The following is a 16,231-nucleotide window of genomic DNA, read 5'->3' as shown; positions in this document are numbered from 1 at the left end:
GCCTCGCCAGTAATCTGGATCTGATTGGAAAATTGCAAAAGGAGATGCAAAAATGGCTAGGAAAAGAACAGCGGTGGAAGCAGAGAAGTGAGGTCTAAAGATATGACATTAAAAGACAAAGACAATGATGACATCTGTACGCTTCCCTGAGGAAACCTAGCAGGAACCAGTGCTAGCACTAAAGAGCATCCTTGGGTAGAGTGAAGCTCAAAGAAAAGGATGGGGCCGTCATTCTTTCTATGGGACCCACAAATCCTAGTCACACCAAAGTCAGTGACAGCTCGAAGATATTCCTACCCAAATCTGAGGCACCGTTGGAGTGTGCTGAGCACTTCAAATATGTGGGTAGTAGGACTACAAGGGATGCAAAGCAGCACTTAGAGAATCTGAGATAGCAGCACTCAGTCACATTTGGAGAAGCAAAGGTATTATCATGAAGTGTAAAATGAAATTACTGCAGTCACTTGTCTTCAACACCTTACTGTATTGTGACAAAGTTCCTCCTCTGCTTTGGTGGGTCCTGCACTTATTGGTGGATTTGTTTGCCTCAGAGGTTCACGGCAGCCCTCAGTTTGGCCACTTTCATGGCTCAAATCTGCCATTCACTCAGTTAGCCTCATCATTGGCCAGCATGGGGAAAAGGAAGAACAATCCCCGCAGTCTCTGCTGATCCACATAGTGGATCAGGGAACAGGCCAGAGACCTTCCCCTCTGGTGGAACCCACAGTCCAGGTCAACTCCTCCGGTATCAAGTAGGGAGTTGGGGGGATGGAGGGATGGGGGGAACCCAGGCCCGCCCTCTTCTCCAGGCTCCAGCCCAGGGCCCTGTGGATTGCAGCTGTCTACAGTGGTTCCTGTAACAGCTGTGTGACAGCTACAACTCCCTGGGCTACTTCCCCATGGCCTCCTCCCAACACCTTCTTTATTCTCACCACAGGACCTTCCTCCTGATGTCTGATAATGCCTGTACTTCTCAGTCTTCCAGTAGTACGCCTTCTCACTCTCAGCTTCTTGCGCCTCTTGCTCCCAGCTCCTCGCATGCACCCCACAAACTGAAGTGAGCTCCTTTTTAAATCCGGGTGCCCTGATTAGCCTGCCTGTCTTAATTGATTCTAGCAGCTTCTTGATTGGCTGCAGGTGTTCTAATCAGCTTGTCTGCCTTAATTGTTTCCAGAAAGTTCCTAATTGTTCTAGAACCTTCCCTGTTACCTTACCCAGGGAAAAGGGGCCTACTTAACCTGGGGCTAATATATCTGCCTTCTATCACTTTCCTGTAGCCATCTGGCCTGACCCTGTCACAGGGTGCATGCAATACTATACATGGAGGCAGATTGCTAGCCAATGACTCGTGCGTTGTGGGGCAGAGACGACCCATGCCTGCCAATAGAGTGGGGGTAGAGTGAGGGCAGCCGGCCTCAGCAGTGTTACTGAGCATGCTCAGTCCGTACGAGCATGCTCTGTACAAGCCAAGCAGCAAAATCGGGGGGGGGGCATGCCCCCTCTCCACATCGCCTCTGGTTGTGTGTACTGTTCATTGTGATGTGACTCTATGGGTGCTTTGCAACATGAGAGAATGCATGGAGGTATGTGCCTTAGTCTCTCTGAAAGACCACCTTTCCCCTCTACTATTGCTGTGGAAGCTAAAATTGACGGGAACTCTGGCAGACCCCAGAGTTTAGAGGGAGGAGTGACCTAGGAACAGGGAGTTTTGATAGGGGGCCTCAAGCCAAAGAATGGTCCACCACCAGAAATCAGAACGAGCTCTCACCTTACAATACAATACAAGACATCTCTTCACACAGTCCTTACCTCAGAATGGAGTAACAGAATGACCCAGTGACCTTCTCCAGGTAAACAGCCACTAAACTGATCCTGCTTGAGACATTGGTTATCCCAAGGGAAGAGCAGAGTGTTTGTATCTTTTGTTTAGGCAGCATTAGACATGCCTTATTTATGTTTGTGGCACGTTCTGCGGAGATGGCCACATTAGAAATGCAAATTCAGATATAGATACTATACTGCCACTTTGCTTTTCAGAGATCATTTAGTTGAAGACTTTATGGTCGGAAGCAATTCTGGTCTGGTTTTGAATACGCACTAGGACTTTTCTGGAACAAACTACAGATATACATTTACTTATTGCTTTTTGCAAAAATAAATAAATAAAGACTGACAGTCCAACCTCCCCACCCCCCAAACACTCTTTCTTCCTCAATTCTCATTGTGATGTATCTCACTGTGAAATCCTGCCAGATTATTTAACATCTCTCACTGCTTGATCCTAGGGGCTCAATTTGTTATTTACTGATCCTGCCCCTTCTCATTAGCTATGACCAGAGATCAGTTTGCTTTATTCCTAGCAGGTTCTCTAACACATTGGTTCTTGAACCAATCACTTACTAGATCCATCACTTCTGTCCGTATTTTGTGCTACAGGCCTCAAGTATTAATGGGTTGGTGATAGCCTAAAGACAACTAATATAGTGCCTGCTTTTGCCACAGGGGGAGAAAAGGGCTTGCCTCATATCTTATCAACACTGTATTTAATAGACGTAAAGGGTGGGTCATCACGTGTATCTCTGTGCCAGGGCAGAATTGTTCCCTCACATGTGGTAGACCTGTGATTTAAAAATTTCTCACTTTAGTAACTGCTGTTAAGCATTCTCCTGAGATACTAGTGGAATGGAAAGAGTGTTATTACCATATAATAAGACAAGGGTATGTTTTTCTCCCCAAGTATAGAACAGAACTATTAATTGAATACTTCTGCCTTTTTCACGTTATTTTTGATAATTCAGTACCGTCGTCAGGTCAGGCTGGATTACAGTTGGCCATTTATTACAGTGCTATAAGGAGCCTACATGACCATTTACAATAGGTAAAGCCTCCCAAACAAAGAGCCGAACCCCTGCACAGAAGAGCTTGAAATCTCAGTGCATAACCTTGAACAATTACAGAACAATATAGGAGAGAAAAAGCTCAGGGTGATCAGCAGCCACTGCACTGTTCATGGAACAGGTGGGTTCCCAGGAGTTTATTATGCAGGAAAAGGAGGCAGTTTGGCCTTTGTTAGTTGGCGGGTTGGGTCAAGGATCAGTTAGAAATTTGCCACTGCATGGTAGGGAATGGGTGAAAAAGTCCAAGGGATCAGCTCGAGAAAAATATGGGCAGCGAGGGGAGGACAAAGGCTTGGCAGTGTGTATTCCCCTTGGCAGTGTGTATTCCGTGAGTTATCTATTCCCTTGTGTACATTTTGTATTAATAGTTCCATAGAATTTAAGGCCAGTAGGGGTCATTAGAAGATCTAGTCTGACTTCCTATCTGCCACAGACTATTAAATCTCACCCATTTATCCCTGTATGGAGCCCAATAATTTGCATCTGGCTAAAATATATCTTCCGTTCCTGCCTGTATAACCACCAATACGTTGCAAAGCAGCTGCTCTATCCATTGAAGGAAGGAAGAAAATGAATACAGTGCATCCTACCTGCAAATCCTAGAGCTATTGCCCAAAGGTGTGAAAGAGCTACCAATAACATACCTGTGCTGTGTGCACAAAGTGAATGACACCGGTACAAAGATGTGGTTCAATCCTGCTCCCATTGAACAGCAAAATTTCTATTGCCTAAATAGAAGCAAGGTCAAGCCCTCATACAGTTCTTTGAGACCTACACAAGGTCGAACTGAGCTCCAGATAACTTTTGTCACTACCCAGATTTACTTTGTTGCATTCAGATCAAGCTGACAAGCACGAAGTGGTGAGCACACCATATCCCGGGATGATGTTTACTTCTGATCTAGAGCAGCTTTGATGCAGATTGGTAATGACTGAAGTTGGGTGCTCAGAGAACTTTTTCCCAGAGAATTTCAGAATGCAGGAGGGAGACATGCCCCGGTATGAAATGAAGTAATAAAAAGTATGTGACATTCTTATTTTGAAATACAGAGCTTATGAAAAATTCAAAAGGTAATGCTTGCCTTTTGTTTGCTGGCAGTGAATCTAGTTTGCAGCTCAAGGAAAGGAAGACGATTATTTTGGGTTGCTTTAATGTTTGGGAGCTTTTAAGTGGATACAGATTTGTTCTGTCTGTTGTTGATGCACTGGAAGTTCTTGAAGACTGATATTGCTCTGCCCATGTTTTATTCAGGTTGTCACTTTTAATGAAATAGAATTTAATTTTACTTTCCTAAATGTATTATATTTTTCTCCTCTTAATATTAAAAGAGTGTGCAGAGATTTTTATCCCTGCTCACAAATATGGTTTTAAAAACAAATGTATGTAAAGAATTAATCCTTTTTTTAAGAGTTGCTTTAATTTATTATTTAGTTCTCTTTCTCCAGTCATAGCAAGAATTTGCTTTTTATGAATACCATGGTATACTTAATTCTTAAAGACAATTTACACACTAAAAATAAATGGCAAAAGCCCAGCAGGTTTCAACATGTTGACACATTTTTGATTAAGGATAGTAATGTGGATGACTGCTAACTTCAACATACGTAAGATGGGTATTAAGAAGCGATCTTTAGCCAGAACAGTGTTTGGTAACAGCAGAAAAACATAGTCACCTAGAGATTTACACTGCTATGCCTTTTCTCTTCAGGCTAGCCACCTCCGGGGGCCAAAGCAAGGCGGTAAGGCAGGTACGGCGGACCGGTAAAAAGTGGCTGCCGGTTACGGCCCGTACAGCTGATTTTAACGCACTGCCACAGCAGCACTTTAAAAGTCCCTGCTTGAAGTGCTGCCTCGGCAGCACTTTAACATTGCTGCTCCTTTTGCGCCCCTCGTTGGTGGCCCTGCCAGGTCCCTAGCGGCAGGGCTGCTGACAGCGGGGGCAAAAGGAGCAGCTGCCCTGGGGCCGGCAATGCGGGCCAGGCAGCGCGGGTGGGCTGGCTGTGGGACGCTGACCCCCCCAGCCCCACCCCTTCTGCCCGAGGAGCTGCCCCTTCTGGGGGGGTGAAGCTGCCCCCAGCCCCCGTACCAGTAAGAGATCAATTTTATTGTCACCTCTGGCCACCTCAGTACCTTCAGTAGCTCTCTTCTTCTCCTCACTTTATAGGCAGGTTATTGCTAAGGCCTGCCATTTCCTCCTCTACAACATCCATCTGATCTGAACGGTCTATCTCTATCTCTACTGCTAGATAACTGGTAATTCCCAGCACTTACCTGTCCTCGCTCCAGCCTGTCCACAATGCAGCTGGTAAACTCATCTTCTGCTCTGCCTCCTCAAATCTTTTTCACTGTTTTCCTATTCAAGCTCATCACCCTTGAAGACACTGAACAATCTCATTCATGCCTGCGTCTTTCTCTCCCTCATTATTATGCTCCTCCTAAGCCACTTTCTTTAAGGCCTCCCTCATCTCCCCTTCCTACTCTTGGCTTCACCCTTTCTTTCACATGGCTGGAACAGCCATCCACTAATTTCTAAAGCACCTTCTCTGCCCTTCTACAAACCACTCCTTAATTCCCATTTCTTCCTGTAAGCCATCCTCTGCTAGCATCCACACCCAGGTTAACGCCATACCTTCCTGTACTGTTACCTCAGTATGATAGCTTGTATTCACTTACATGATACGGATATTACTAGATTTCATAACAATCTAGGGTAGCGATTCAGGTTACTTTCATGTTATCTACAAGTTAACAGGTAAATAGTGGTCTTTCTGCAATGATAGTTCTATGGACCAAATTCTGCCCTTGGTTACACTCAAACAGCGTCCCATGTGAGTCAGGATTTGTCCTGTCGTGTATCTGTAAGTAAAACAGAGAAGATCTGATCTCCTAATCTGACTTGCTTTATAATCCTCTTAGGTTACAGATGCACCTTCCTGATATAAGGAAAGTGAGAAATCTGTAATTCATGACGAATTTGTATGGTTAGTGCCATCTGATAAAATACAAGTATATAAAGCCAAGACCTGAATGCTGACAAGGACCTTGAAATAAAATTCAGTTCTTGTGATGGACAAGCTTTGCCAGGCTTGAGAGATATTCTTGTATGGTTAGCAGAGTGGAAGACCAACAGCAAGATGCAAAAACAGGAGGAAACAAACAGGAGTGACTTCCGCAGGAAGCTCAACCCTCATTGCCACTCAAAAGATCGTTACAGATGCATTCATTGGACAATTGTTTTCATGAATCCAATTAGAATGCAGCTCTGATACGTCAGTCTGCTTCCTCTTCTCTGTCTCTGCTATAGGTATGTAGACTACACCACTTCTCTTGAGAGCTTGCAGATTTTTTTCTTTTCCCCTACTAAGTCACAACTTTCCCAAAGAGAATTGTTTAGGAGCTGTTATTAAAGTTCCTTTCTGTTCTCCGAATGAGGAAGAATCCTGAGACTCCCATGTTTCCTATATGTTAGGTACCAATTTGCTTGCCATGTGGTTTTAGAAATCATAGAATCATAGACCTGGAAGGGAACTCAAGAGGTCATCCAGTCCAGCTCCTTGAACCGAGGAAGGACCAAGTATACCTATACCATTCCTGATAGGTGTTTGTCTAACCAGTTCTTAAAAACTTATGATGGGGATTCTACAACTTCCTTTGGAAGCCTGTTCCAGGACTTAACTACCCTTATAATTAGGAATTTTTTCCTAATATCTAACCTAAATCTCCCACTGCAGATTGAGACCATTATTTCTTGGCCTACTTTCAGTGGATTGATCACCGTCCTCTTTATAACAGCCCTTAACATATTCAAAGATTGTTATCAAGTCTCCCTTGAGTCTTCTTTTCTCAAGACTAAACATGTCCAGTTTTTTTAACCTTTCCTCATTGGTCAGGTTTTCTAAACCTTTTATCATTTTTGTAGCTCTCCCCTGGACTGTCTCCAATTTGTCCACACCTTTTCTAACATGTGGTGCCCAGAAGTGGACACAGTACTTCAGGGCCTCAGCAGTGCCAAGTAGAGTGGGACAATTACCTCCCATGTTTTATTTATGACCACAAGTGCTGACTTTTATTTTTCCCGGCGAGTGCTCCACCCCCGCTCTGCCCTGATGCCCTCCAAACAGCTGTGGCTGGTGCGTGCTGAGCACCCCCTTTTTTTTCCCATCGGTGCTTGAGCCCTGGAGCATCTACAGAATCGGCACCTATGCTTACGACACTACTCTTAGCTCCAGAGTGATATTAGCCATTTCCACAACTGCATCATGTTGTTGGCTCATGTCCACTTAATCCCCAGATCCTTCACTGCCATACTACTGCCTACCCAGTTATTCCTAATTTTGTAGTTGTGTGTTTGAGTTTTCCTTCCTAAGTGCAGAGTACTACATTTGAAAACTACATGTCTTTACTGAATTCCATCTCATTGATTTCAGAGCAATTCTCTAATTTGCCAAGGTCAGTTTGAATTTTAATCCCCTCCCAATCTGGTATTCTCTGCAGATTTTATAAGCATACTCTCCACACCTTATCCAACTCATTAATGAAAATATGAATAGTACCAGACCCAGGACTGACCCCTACAGGACCTCACAAGATATGTCACACCTACGGCTTTCCTCCCCTCCCCTCAATCCACTGGGCCAGTAGCCCTGGTAAAGAAGGACATTAGATTGGTTTGACATGATTTTTTTCTTGACAAACCCATGTTGGCTATTACTTATAACCCTATTGTCCTCAAGGTGTTTACACACTGATTGTTTAATAATTTGTTCTAGTATCTTCCCAGGTATCGAAGTTGGCTGGCTAGTCTATAATTTTCCAGATCCTCTTTGCTCCTCTTTTTAAAGATAGGTATTATGTTTGCCCCTCTCCAGTTGTCTGGGATCTGGCCTGTCCACTATGAGTTCCAAAATTGCTCTGAAATCAACAAGATAAAATTCAATAAAGAAAAGTACAAAGTAGTTCACTTAGGAAGGAAAAATCAAATGCATAACTACAAAGTGGGAAATAACCACTTGGGGTAGTACTGCTAGAAAAGGATCTTGGGGTTTGTGACGGGGTTCCCAGAGTGCAACCTAGACTGTAGGACCGCTGAGCCCTCTGTCTCACCAACCTGGGCTGCCTCTCAAACTGTGATGTTGTTAGCAAGCTACAAAACTCGAACAGGTACTGCTCTTACACAGATGTCCACAGGCAGGGACACACCCAACTGAGTTACATGAATGCCTCTCCCAGCCACTCATGAACCAACAACAGAGAGAGGCACCAGCCAATTCTCCCCAGATCCCCAGCCTTGCACCCCAGAACTCTACTGTCTTGCCCTGGTTAGAAGCAGTTATGAATATTGGCTATGTATTTGTTTGATTCTAAGTAGCCTCAGTGAAGCATTTGGTCAGCTTCTTGAGAAAGGACTATTCTCAGTATCCCTGTGTATCCCTGTTTTTGTGTCTTTGCTTAGAGGGATTCTCTATGTTTTGAATCTAATTGCCTGTGAGATTATCTTCCATTCTAATCTTACAGAGTGTTTCTTTTATCTTTTTCTGTTCTTCTAATAAAGTTCTGTTTTTTGATAATCTGATTGGGGTTTTTAGTGTCCTAAAAACCCAAGGCTGGTCTGTGCTCATCTTGCTTATTCTCAAGGCTCTCCAGGAAAGGGGGGCAAGGCTTGGGGGGGGGGATATTTTGGGGGAAGACGTCTCTAAGTGGTCTCTTCCCTGATTCTTTGTTAAATTGCTTGGTGGTGGCAGCATACTGAATCCCAGATAGGGGAATTTTGTGTCTTGGGAAAGTTTTAACCTAAGCTGGTAGAAATAAGCATAGTGGGTCTTTCATGTGGGTCCCCACATTTGTACCCCAGAGTTCAGAATGGGGAAGAAACCCTAACTCTCACAGATATTAGGAGACAGTCCAGTCCTCGCCTACAGACAGCCCCCCAACCTGAAGCAAATACTCACCAGCAACCACACCATACAACAAAAACGCTAATCCTTGCAACAAAGCCCGATGCCAACTCTGTCCACATATCTATTCAAGTGACACCGTCATAGGACCTAATCACATCAGCCACACCATCAGGGGCTTGTTCACCTGCACATCTACCAATGTGATATATATGTGCCAGCAATGCCCCTCTGTCATGTACATTGGCCAAACTGGACAGTCTCTATGCAAAAGAATAAACGGACACAAATCTGACATCAGGAATCATAACATTCAAAAACCAGTAGGAGAACACTTCAACCTCTCTAATCACTCAGTGACAGACTTAAAGGTGGCAATTTTGCAACAGAAAAGCTTCAAAAACAGACTCCAACGAGAAGCTGCTGAACTTGAATTAACATGCAAACTAGATACAATTAACTTGGGTTTGAACAGAGACTGGGAATGGCTTGGTCATTACACTAATTGAATCTATTTCCCCATGTTAAGTATCCTCACACCTTTGTGTCAGCTGTCCGAAATGGGCCATCTTGATTACCACTTCAAAAGTTTTTTTTCCCCCTGCTGATAATAGTGCCTCTTAATTAATTAGCCTCTTACAGTTGGTAAAGGTACTTCCAACTTTTCATGCTCTGTATGTATAAATATCTTCTTACTATATGTTCCATTCTATGCATCCGATGAAGTGGGCTGTAGCCCATGAAAGCTTATGCTCAAATAAATTTGTTAGTCTCTAAGGTGCCACAGTAAATGCACAATCAAGAAACACTTAACTGACAATGGACTTTGGGAGGTGCCAATCGACATCTGAGCTTTCCTTGGAACATTCAAACTAACATGTAAACAGTGGTGTTGGTCTGCAAACAGCTGAATCATTCATAGACATGTGACTTGCCTAGATGGCTGCAGACTCCATCTTGGTGCTGTGATTTTGCAGAGGAGAACAAAGGGGTTTCTGCCCATAAGAGAAAGAATATAAAAGGCCCTGGAAACCTCTCCATTTTGTCTTCAGCTGGCTCAGAAGATAGCCTCCCCACCCCAAAGAGATGCCTGAAAGAAACTGGAACAAAGGACAGTAACTACGGGGGTGTGAGTGATTGCTGGACCCAGGCTAGGAAGGAGTCTAGTCTGTGAAAGAAGCTTATTGGAACATATCTGAGGGTGAAATTTACCTGCATTTAGTTTCCTACTGTATTAGGCCTAGACTTGCACGTTTTTGTTTTTATTTTGCTTGGTAATTCACTTTGTTCTGTCTGTTATTACCTGGAACCACTTAAATCCTACCTTTTATATTTAATAAAATCACGTTTTGCTTATTAATGAACCAAGAGCAAGTAATTAATACCCGGGGGAGCAAACAGCTGTGCATAGCTCTCTATCAGTGTTATAGAGGGTGAACAATTTATGAGTTTATCCTGTCTAAGCTTTATACAGAGTAAAACGGATTTATTCGGGGTTTGGACCCCATTGGGCACTGGGTATCTGGGTGCTAGAGACAGGAGCACTTCTTAAGCTGTTTTCAGTTAAGCCTGCAGCTTGTGAGGGACGTGGTTCAGACCTGGGTCTGTGTTTGCAGCAGGCTAGTGGGTCTGACTCAACAAGACAGGGCATTGAAGTCCCAAGCTGCCAGGGAAAACGGGCTCAGAGGTAGTCTCAGCACATCAGGTGGCAGTCCCAAGGGGGTGTCTGTGACCCAACTTGTCACAACTAGATGGTCACCATGCACCCTTCAGTCCGTAAAGTCTATGAACCTATGAGACTTTTGCACATGCTTAGCACCCAGACTCAATACCTCTTTTTACATTGATCAAATACAACGATGGAGAAGAGGAACAAACCTATAGCTACTACAATCCACAGCTGTTTGTGGTTTTAAAACAGTTGTTTCTACTAAGGTGAGAAAAGTCACCTTCACTAAAGCAGATATCATCACTAAATTTTATAGAGCCAGGGAGATTGTCCTGCTCTTATCTCCCTTCCCCGTCCCAGGCTTTGAAGTCTTTTCAGAAAGGAAATACAGTTAAAAAGATCAGCCACCTTTGAACACACAAATCTCTGGGGCTGCAAGAAGTTGTTTTGTTTTGTTGTTAGTAAATAAGTATTCTGTTGGTGAAGCATAATTTAGCCAAGCTATTAAAATGCAACCATGGATCTCATTAATGAAAAGTTGCTAATTTAGCTTTTCTCCAATTATGGGTGTAAGATCTGGTGAAAAAAATACCACTAATTCCTTTTTTCTATTTCAAGGCGGAAACAAAACTAAAAGACCTTTTTTCAGGCAAGAGAAAATGAAATCAATTAACATCCTTTTCCTTTTTAAACTCCCTTCTCCCTGCCTTCCTATCCATCTTCCTCTTTCTGGAATAATAAAATGTGTTTCCTTAGGACTAAGAATGCATAAACCTGGTTTAAGTTCAAATTTATGTGAATACCCCATTTGCAAAATTGTGTTGTGTTCACACTGTTTCATTCAAGTAACTTAAATCCATGAGGCTTGATTCAGTTCTCACCTGGATGAGTGTTATATGCATGCAACTCCATTGGGTTGTTTTTCCATTGCACTGCATTTTGTGCAGTGATTTACGTCTGTGCAAAAAGTCCTGCTTTAGTACCATTTTGCATTCGCTGGGGAGAGAGGTAAATACTGTCCATGATACAAAGCAGCGGAGAATAGGACCATTGGTTTCACTGGAATTACTCCTGATTTACACCTGTATGAGATCTGAATCAGGCTCATTTTAGTTTTCAAGAGTGATTTAGCTGTGAGTCTAGAATAGGGGTGGGCAAACTATGGCCTGGGGGCCGCATGCGGCCCTTCAGACATTTTAATCTGGCCCTCGAGCTTCCAACAGGGAGTGGGGTCTGGGGCTTGCCCCCCTCTGTCACTCCAGCCGGGGAGTGGGCTTACCCTGCTCTATGTGTGCCAAGGCTCCACACAGCTCCCGGAAGCAGTGGCATGTCCCACCTCTGGCTCCTACGAGTAGGGGCATCAAGGGGCTCCGCACGCTGCCTCCGCCCCAAGCGCCACCCCCGCAGCTCTCATTGGCTGGGAACCATGGCCAATAGGAGCTGCAGGGGTGATGCCTGTGGATGGGGCAGCACGCAGAGCTGCCTGGCCACATCGCCACATAGGAGCTGGAGGGGCGACATGCTGCTGCTTCCGGGAGCTGCTTGAGGTAAGCACCGCCAGGAGACTGCACCCCGACACCCTGCTGTGTCCCAACCCAGATCCCCCTCCCACCCTCCGAACCCCTCAGTCCCAGCTCGGAGTACCCTCCTGCACCCCCAAGCCCCAGCCCGGACCCCCCTCCCACACCCTGAACTCCTCATTTCTGGCCCCACTCCACAGCCTGTACTCCCAGCCGGAGCCCGCACCTCAACCCCCAATTTCATGAGCATTCATGGCCCGTCATGCAATTTCCATACCCAGATGTGGCCCTCGGGCCAAAAAGTTTGCCCACCCCGATCTAGAAGAACCACTGAAAAATGAGGATGAAACAAATATGTGTCTTATGTATAGTCTATTCTATTCTGTATTCCTTACTCATCACCACAGTGTCTAAACGCCTTCTAGTAGTGCATTAACCAATGTGATTAACATTTGTCAGATATTTCTTCTCTCATCCCCTCCCCCCCGGGAGAGAAGCGTGTACAATAGGGTGTTGTGTTTTAGATATTTTTATATAATACACACATGTACACATACGATGCTATGTGTTTATACTAGAGAAGGCAAGGTTAAATAAATGCACCTTTCATTTGGAGTAGGAGAGGTGAGGTTTGTGGTGGTCCTTAGTTCCTGGGGGAGTTAGAATCATAGAATCATAGATTCTAACCATGTTCATTCACAGTCTCAGATGGGCAACCAAGAAAGCTCTGTCTCTTACACAGACAAGCTCTACCATGATTGCAGAAAGTTCCATTGTGCCAGAGAAGTGAAATTGTCAACAATGGTCTTTATTCCAGAGCTTTTGTTGATCTTTTAGATACCCTGGACCCAGGCCATTGAGAACCTTAAAGATAAGCCCCAAGTCTGTGAACTTCATTCAATATTCTGTGGGAAGCCGGTGTAGGAAGTAGAGAACAGATTGCTGTACTCATGGTAGCCAGTGTACTGAGGAGATGGTGCAGCATTCTGTACCAGTTGGAGTTTCTTAAGCCCTGAACACTTCATACCCAGGAACATTGCTTTCCTGTAGTCCAGCCAAGAGGTGAAGAAGGTGTGTGTAACTGAGGCCAGGTCACTGTTTGCCAGGATGGTATAGATACTAAGCCACATTCTTTTTTCATTTTATTGGTGTAAATCTGGAGTAAGTCCAATGACTTACTCCAGACTGACACCAGGGTAACGGATCCAAACTTGGCCCAGTAATAAAAACGTGTTTATCTCAGAAAATGCAGATTCATTGAAAGTGAAACGTTTCATGGAAATATGTAGATTTCAACAAAATTTCATTTCAAAACAAAAAGTGAGGTGGAGTATTCCAGTTTAGGAATGGAACATTTAAATTTTCTGCTTCCTTTCCATTTTTTTTAAAAATTGCTATTATATTATTTATTTTTAAGGGCAAAATCAGAATGAAAGGTTTCAACTTTATCAACCCTATCAACCAGAAACATGTTTTCTTTTGGAATGTTGTTTCATGAGAAATTTTGAAAAAAAATTGTTTTGATTCCATTTCAGCATGGAAAAGAATTCAAATATCGCAGGATTTCCTGCAAAAGTTCCGGCCCAGCTCTAGTTGTTCCGAGGGCCACATCTCCATAGATGTCCACACATGCACACAGCTGCTCCTACATGGTTATAGAACTGTTTTCCCATCCATGCTAGCAATAAAATCCATGTTAGAACAAAGAGGCTCATAACCATGGCTGGGCACCATGTACTAGCATGGTTTCTCTCGTAGTGTAGACTTACCCTAACTGTGATCAGCTCACTTGACGATGAGTGGATTAGATGGTGTCAAGGGCCTTGTTCCTCTCCAGCAACACTTTGGGGTTTGACGGGGTCATGTACTCACTTAGGCTTTCAGCATCCAAGTTGGGATAGTTAGAATAACTGGCACAAGGAAAGAAACTCAGACGTCTGGCTCAGTTCCTCTGGAGTTTACCCCTTGTGGGTTCAGAGGAAAAAAAATTGAAGGACGGGAAGAAAAGAAACAAACAACCAGTTCCAAATGAACTACTGGCCTCTCTTTCATCAGAAGGGGCCTTGGACAAGCTTCAGTCTGACTCAATGTCCTCTGTCAACCAGAAGAAGGTGTCTTGAGGTACCTGTATAGTCCAACTCACCTCTCAGTGTGCTTGGACAGTTCATGGGCATGGGAGTAGGCTCTACCCTCCATCAGACCTCTCCCTGGGAGCTGGGGGAAGAGAGTTTTGTCCCCCTCGCAAAGCTGCTTCCTACTGCGGTGGGCTTCCCCACTTTTTAATATCTCCTCCAGTCCTGACAGGCTTTGCAGGGTGGGGATGCTTGAGCCCATGGCAGGATTTGTACACCCCATCATAGCTAGGCTGAGTGATGGTTGCATATATTTGGGAGATGAGAGGAAAGCTCTGCTCATGCACCAGAGGCTGGGTGAAGGCAGATTCTATCCTTCTGGCTCCTGCCAAGACCCCTGAGTGCAGCCCCTATTTTGTGAGAGTTAGGGAAGGGATCGGGATTTGGCCTGTAGAAAGGCAAGTTTGGTCTCTCTCCTCTTATCCTCCTCTCTCCCCAGGCTCTCTGATTTTGGTCCAAGATTGCTCCACCAACACACTGTCTTCCAGCAGCTCACTTTCATTGTCTGTCTAGTTTCATTTATTCACCCCTGGCTCAGCTTCAGAGCTGTAGTTAGGCTTCCGAATCACATTACCTTGAAATGCTTCTATCAGAAATATCCTTCCCTTAGCAATGTGAAGTCCTGGAGCTTACACCAGATGTTCCTCCTCCTCCTTCTTTACTTACCCAAAGCTCAGATAAAACCGTGGGGGAAAAAAGCCTGAGACTGTAAGAAAAACAGATGGCTCCATCAGTTTCCCATGGCACATATGCTGCTGTGGAATCCAGCCATCGAACTACACTCTGAAGGCTTTGCAGTACATAAGGGAAAAGTGTGGCTGCTTTGACCACATTGCAAAACCTCTATGGGCCTGACTCTCCTCTCACTGCAACAGTTGTAAATTGGTGACTTCAGGGAAGTGTAAGTGAAAAGGGAATCAGGTCCTATAGTGTTTTAAATTAGGGAACCGCTTGGCTAAACAACGGGTTTTTTTTTTTCCTTGTGGAAAAAAAGACTGACGATTTTCCTTTCACACAGCTTGCTGGTATTTGAAGCGGTATGCAAACTGCTGACTCAAGTATTAGTCATATACCATAACCGACATCTGAGTTAGCAACAATTGAAAGGACTGGGACAGTTCACACCTCTAGGAGCTATTGTTTCTGATTCTTCACACTCAGGTCATGTTTTGAAGGTTTTCTTCTCAACCATAACAGCTAGTAACTTATACAACAGAAAAGCGGAGACCTTGGATAACAATCTGTTTGCACCCCTGCGGCTAGGCCTTTGCACCCCCTTCCCTATGGAAAACACTGGTGTGTGGCATGATGGTTTTGGGGCATTGGGGCTAGCACGATCAGCACTTGCACTTTCTGTACTAATAAAAGGGGTGCAGCGTGCATATTGTCCCCCACCTGCGCCCTCCCCACTGCTAGCTGAACATGAATCCACTGTGCTATGCAAGAGGTCGCTCAGAAAAAAAACTGCATTTTTTCCCAGTAGTTCCAATAGTGTGTGTGTGCATTTTTGTTGTTGTTGATTTTGTCCAATTCTAGGGGCAAAATGGCTTATTTTGAAAATATGAAACTTAGCAGGCAGTAACAGAGTCCCCAGCAAGGGCTAATCACTTCAGGTTTAAACCAGGCAAGACATTTAACTCTAAAATCCTGCTGCTGTGTAAGCACAATGGAGAATTTTCATGGGCCAGATCCTGAAATCCCTAATTTATTCTCATTCCTTAATCAAGCAAAGCTCCCATTGAAGTCAGAGGGAGGAGCAGGTGCTCAGCATCTCTTAGATGTTATGAATAGACTAATGATTAATAAAAAATCCTGATCCATCTCCCATTGATCTCAGTGGGTGGATAATTGAACCCTGGAACACTTTCTTCATCCTAACTGCAAAAGCTGAAGCATTAGTGTTCCTGTGTATTTGCATTGTCTATAAATAAATGACATAGCCAAGGAGCTGTCTTTGTTCCCTATCCTGATAGTGTAATGACTCAGTGAAAGTTTCTCATACATCTTCTAGTATGTATAACAAGAACATTGGTGCATATATAGGCAGGGGAGTTTTGGTTGGGACTGCAGGATCAGGGCCATAAAAATCACCTCCTCATTCTTACCCTGCTCCCCCCTA

Source organism: Caretta caretta, chromosome 2, assembly GCF_965140235.1.
Source record: "Caretta caretta isolate rCarCar2 chromosome 2, rCarCar1.hap1, whole genome shotgun sequence".
NCBI classification, from domain to species: Eukaryota; Metazoa; Chordata; order Testudines; family Cheloniidae; genus Caretta; species Caretta caretta.
Note: the sequence above shows the minus strand (reverse complement) of the source record.